This window comes from Galeopterus variegatus, unplaced genomic scaffold (genome assembly GCF_000696425.1).
Source record: "Galeopterus variegatus unplaced genomic scaffold, G_variegatus-3.0.2 Scaffold5594, whole genome shotgun sequence".
Classification (NCBI taxonomy): Eukaryota; Metazoa; Chordata; class Mammalia; order Dermoptera; family Cynocephalidae; genus Galeopterus; species Galeopterus variegatus.
Window position 1 is genome coordinate 24,397 of NW_007731705.1, and position 6,521 is coordinate 30,917.

The window sequence follows — 6,521 nt, forward strand, 5'->3', positions numbered from 1 at the left end:
AATAAATAAATAAATAAATTCTCCAAAGCTCACCTACTTACTTCTCTCCCACCCCAGCACTAAAGTAAATTCAACCTTAAATACAATCATGAAAAAATTAAAGCCCAACTAGTATCCCTCATTTCATGAAGGGAGTATTCATCAGAAAAACCTAATTGAGGAGGAATAGAATATAAATTAAAACAAAGACCAGTTGTTTTTAACACATATCCCCACTTCTTCCTGGTTCTCATTAACAGTAAAATAAGTCATTTTAATTCACTGAGAAAGAGAAGAGGTCTAGAGAAAAAAATGTGAGACAAAGGGAATTATCTAAATGGATGAACTCGAGACACACTGCATGAGTTTAAACATCTCCCCTACTTTGTGGATATGAGTTTGGACAAAAATTTTAAACTGTGGCTTCATTTTCTCATCTCTTGACCAAGCTAAGTAGTACCTAGTACAAAGCATTTTTGTGAAGATTAAAAAAACTAATACTCATGTAGCCCTTAAAATATTTCATAATGTACAGCAAGAAATTTGGAAATGTTTGTTGATGATAATCTGAGCTAAGATATTCTATGGAAACTCATAGAGATTGAAGTTGCTGTGGAAATGTCTCCTAGAATTCACTGGTTATAGGGGAATCAATAAACTATATCATTTTCTTTACACAGGTTTATTGACAGAGAACAAAATATGGAAGTCAAAATGGCATTCAGAACATCGGTATTATGACTTAGTAAAAGCTGTATAGTATTTCTTGGATTAATCATGCATCTAAACTGGTACATTGGCTTTCTACAACTCTCCCATTACCACCTCTCCCACCCCACCCTCATAAATTTAACTTACCTCAAACCTCAGACCTTTAGTTGCAGGAGCAGAGTCTTCTGAAGAAACTTTGGAATGACACTGGGAACTGAAATATTGGCACTGTCTGTGTCAAATAATTCTACGTGTTTCCAGATTCTATATTCAGTGTATTGATTTTTGTGTGTGTGTTCCTTTGACGATGGACAGTGTTCTTTCATAATTTCAATACTATATTAAAATTCTAGTTATCTCATAGAACATGTCTTGTTTCTCCCTCCTCTATAAGATAATTTCTGGTTAGTAGTGTTTCAATAAACTTATTATTTTTAAGTTTTAGATAAATGGTTTTATTTTAGAACCCTCGTAGATTAGAGAAAAATGAAAATACAGTACAAAAAGTTGTCTTATAGCCTGTATGTAATTTCTCCTATCGTTAACATGTTACATTAATAGGATTATTTGTTATAATGAGTGAACCAATACTAATACATTAGTATTAACTAAAGTTAATTCATTATTCAGATTTCCTTAGTTCTTACCTAAAGTACTTTTTTCTCATATAGGATCACATTCAGAATACCACGTTACATATACTAATTATTTCTCCCCAGGATGCTTTTGGCTATGACAGTTTTTCAGACTTTTCTTGCTTTTGTGGACTTGACAGTTTCTAGGAATACTGGTCAGGTATTTTGTAAATGTTCCTCAGTTGGAATTAGTCTGATTATTTTCCCCATTATTAGATGAGTGTCATGTGATTTAGGGAGGAAGTTAGTGATTGATGTATAAAGAACCATTTATACTTTTGATGTATGGTTTATATATCAAAGGTACATACTATTAACATGGCTTATCATTGTTGATGTTGAACTTGACACCTAGCTGAGATAATGTTTGATGGGATGCTCTTTTTCTCCCACTTCTATGTTTATTATTTAGAGGATATTATGCTAAGTGAAATAATCTAGGCACAGAGAAACAAATACAGCATGATCTCATTTACATGTGGAATCTAAATAAGTCAAACTCATAGAAGTAGAGAGTAGAATGGTGGTCACCAGAGGCTAGAGTTGGAGAGGTGCAAAGGCAAAGGGGAGATGGTTATCAAAGGGTACCAAATTTCATTTAGAGAAGAGAAATAGCTTCTGGTGATCTATTGCACAGCATGATGACTGTAGGTAATAAAAGTGGATTGTATATTTCAAAATGGCTATAAGAGTGGATTTTAAATGTCATCACAAAGATGTCATAAGTATTTGAAGTGATAGATATGTTAATTAGGCTGATTTAACAATTCTACATTGTATACATGTGTGAAAACACTACATTGTATTTAATGATTCTAATAGCCCAATTAAAAAATGGGCAAAGGAGCTGAATAGGTGTTTCTCAAAGGAAGATATATGAATAGTCAACAGACACATGAAAAAATGCTCAGTATCACTCAACATCTGGGAAATGCAAATCAAAACCAGATCGAGATATGGTCTCACTCCAGTTAGACTAGTTATTATCAAAAAGACAGAGAGCAACAAATGCTGGCAAGGATGGGGAGAAAGGGGAACCCTCCTACACTATTGATGGAACTGTAAATTGGTACAGCCATAGAAAATGGTATGGAGTTTCCTCAAACAACTACAGATAGAACTGTCATGTGACCACAACAGTCCACTAATGGGTATATGCCCAAAGGAATGGAAATCATGTCCGAGGGACACCTGTACTCCTATTTTCATTGCAGCTCTATTTACAATAGCCAAGAGTTGGAACCAACCTAAATGTCCATCATCAGATAACTGGATAAGGAAAATGTGGTATATTTATAAAAAATTGAAATACTACTCTGCCATAATAAGAATGAAATACTGCCATTTGCAGCAACATGGATGAACTTAGAGAAAATTATGTTAAGTGAAATAATCTAGGCACAGAAAGAGAAATACTGCATGTTCTCACATATATGTGGGAGCTAAAAAATAAATAAATAAACAAATAAAAAAGAAAGACACAACAATCACAATAATAAATTGAACTTTCAAGAGAAGAAAACAGGACTAAGGTTACCAGAGATGGGAAAGGGGGAGGGGGGAAGAGGGAAAGGGAGAGATTGGTAAAGGGCCACAAAAATCAATTACATTGTATAACGAAGAATATACTAATTATCCCATTTGAACATCACATATTGCACACAGGCATTGATATTCAATGCTATACCCCATAGATATGTACAATCAACTGACTTCCAATAAAAATATTTTTCAAAAAAGTACATTTTATCACATAAATATATACAATTATTATTTGTCAATTAAAAATGAAATAAAACATAAAAATAAACAAAAACAAAGTGGCTGTTCCATTTTGCATTTCCAACAAAAATGAAAAAAGATTCTATTGCTATGCATCTTCATCTACCCTTGGTCTGCATCTTCCCATAATCCATAATCAACATGGATTACCTCTCCATTTATTTAGATCTCTTGGATGTCTTTGCAGTTTTCCACATGTAGATCTTGTACATACTGTGATAGATTTTTACCTTAGTTTTTTTTTTGGGGGGGGTGCTGTTTTAAATTGTATCAATCTTGTTTCAATATCAAACTCAATGTGTTCATCACTGGTATATAAAAAAACATGGCTGTAGGATACAAAATAAATATACAAAAGCATATTTTATATTGTATATTAATTTTTGTGTATTAATTTTGGACATTAATTTTGTATTCTGCAGCCATGCTATCTGTAATTATATATTAATTCTGGGAGTTTTATATTTTGTCCAATTATTTCCTGTTTTCTATATAAACAATCATGTTTTCTGAAAATAAAAACTTTGATTTCTTCCTTTCCAACCTTTACATATTTTATTTCCTTTTTTTTTGTCTTATTGCATTAGCTAGAGCTTCCAGTATTATGTTGAATAGGAGTGGTGAGAGAATACATCTTTAGATTGTTTCTGACCTTAGGTTAAAATTGTTAATTTTCTCACCATTAAATATGTTTTAGATTTAGATTTTTAACTTATAAAAATTTATATAATTCCTTGTGTACAGTTTTTCTTTCTTCCTGTCTAGGAACTATTACTGTATTTTTATTTAATTAATTAATTTATTTATTTACTTTTGATTACACATATTTAGGGGGCATAGAGTGGACTATTGGCACTTAAGTAGAGTATGTGATGATCAAATCAATATTACTAGCATATTCATCTTTACGAATCATAATTATTCTTTGTGTCCCTTACCCAATTACTTCCTAACCCCCATCTCCTCCCCCTTTCCCACTTCTAATAACTATGGGTCTGGTTTCTCCTTCTGAAAGTTCAATGTTTTATTGTGGACTTTTCTTTTTTTCTTTTTTTCTTTCTGTTTTCTGTCCTTCTTTCTTTCTTTCTTACCTCCCACTTATGAATGAGGACGTAGTATTTCTCTTTCTATTCCTGTACTATTTCAATTAATATAATTTTCTCCAAGCTCATCTATGTTGCTGCCAATGGCAGAATTTCATTATTTTTTATGGCTGAATCATATTCCATTGTGTATGTATATCACATTTTCCTTAGGTTGGATACATACCCTAGGCTATTGTAAATAGAGTTGTGATGAACATGGGACTGCAGGTATCCCTTCAGCATAATGATTTCCATTCCTTTGTGTATATACACAGAACTGGGATTGGGATTGCTATGTCATATGGTAGTTCTATCCGTAGTTGTTAGAGAAACATCCATACCGTTTTCCATAGTGGCCATACTAATTTACAGTCCCACCTGCATTCTAGAAGAGTTCCTTTTTCTCTATGTCCTTGCCGTCATTTGTTATTCTCAGTCTTTTTGATAATATCCAGTATAACAGGGGTGAGATGATATCTCGATGTAATTTTGATTTGCATTACATGGTGATTAGTGATGTTGAGCATTTTTTATGTACCCATTGGCCATTTGTATATTTTCCTTCAAAAAATATCTATTTTCAGCTCCTATGTCCATTTTTTTTATTGGGTTATTTGGTTTTTTACTGTGTTGTTGCTTGAGTTCCTTGTATATTATGGATATTAATCTCCTGTCAGATGTGTAGTTTGCAAATATTTTCTCACATCCTATAGCTTTCTTTTCACTCTGTTGTTTCCTCTGCTGTGCAGAAGCTTTTTAGTTTGATATAATCTCATTTGTTTATTTTTTCTTTTGTTGCTTGTGCTTTTGGGGTCTTATTCATAAAGGCTTTGCCCAGTCCCAGTTTTCTTTGGGTATGGACATTTTCAGAACATTAACTCTTCCAATCCATGAACAAGGAATGTCTTTCCATCTTTTTGTTTCCACTTCATTTTCTTTCAGCTAAGTTTTGTAGTTCTCATTGTAGAGATTTTTCACCTCTTTGGTTAAATTTATTACTAGATATTTTATTCTTTTCATAGCTATTTTAAATGGGCTTGCTTTCTCACACAACAAAAAAGAAAACTATGGGCCAATATACTTGATGAACATAGATGCAAATCATCACCAACAAGCTATTAGCAAACAGAGTACAACAGCCTTTTTTTTTTTTTTTCCTTTTTGTCTTTTTTCGTGACCGGCAACGGATCGCAACCCTCAGTGTCGCGCCCGAACTGGACTGGGACCGGCAACAGGATCGCAACCCTCGGTGTTGCTCCCGCATCTTGCTCAGCCAGTGAGTGGGAACCGGTCTGTATGTGGGATCCGAACCCTCAGTGGGAGCGCTGCCGCGCTTCCCAAGCNCCGTTTTCCATAGTGGCCATACTAATTTACAGTCCCACCTGCATTCTAGAAGAGTTCCTTTTTCTCTATGTCCTTGCCGTCATTGGTTATTCTCAGTCTTTTTGATAATATCCAGTATAACAGGGGTGAGATGATATCTCGATGTAATTTTGATTTGCATTACATGGTGATTAGTGATGTTGAGCATTTTTTATGTACCCATTGGCCATTTGTATATTTTCCTTCAAAAAATATCTATTTTCAGCTCCTATGTCCATTTTTTTTATTGGGTTATTTGGTTTTTTACTGTGTTGTTGCTTGAGTTCCTTGTATATTATGGATATTAATCTCCTGTCAGATGTGTAGTTTGCAAATATTTTCTCACATCCTATAGCTTTCTTTTCACTCTGTTGTTTCCTCTGCTGTGCAGAAGCTTTTTAGTTTGATATAATCTCATTTGTTTATTTTTTCTTTTGTTGCTTGTGCTTTTGGGGTCTTATTCATAAAGGCTTTGCCCAGTCCCAGTTTTCTTTGGGTATGGACATTTTCAGAACATTAACTCTTCCAATCCATGAACAAGGAATGTCTTTCCATCTTTTTGTTTCCACTTCATTTTCTTTCAGCTAAGTTTTGTAGTTCTCATTGTAGAGATTTTTCACCTCTTTGGTTAAATTTATTACTAGATATTTTATTCTTTTCATAGCTATTTTAAATGGGCTTTCTTTCTCACACAACAAAAAAGAAAACTATGGGCCAATATAATTGATGAACATAGATGCAAATCATCACCAACAAGCTATTAGCAAACAGAGTACAACAGCCTTTTTTTTTTTTTTTCCTTTTTGTCTTTTTTCGTGACCGGCAACGGGTCGCAACCCTCAGTGTCGCGCCCGAACTGGACTGGGACCGGCAACAGGATCGCAACCCTCAGTGTCGCGCCCGAACTGGACTGGGACCGGCAACAGGATCGCAACCCTCGGTGTTGCTCCCGCATCCTGCTCAGCCA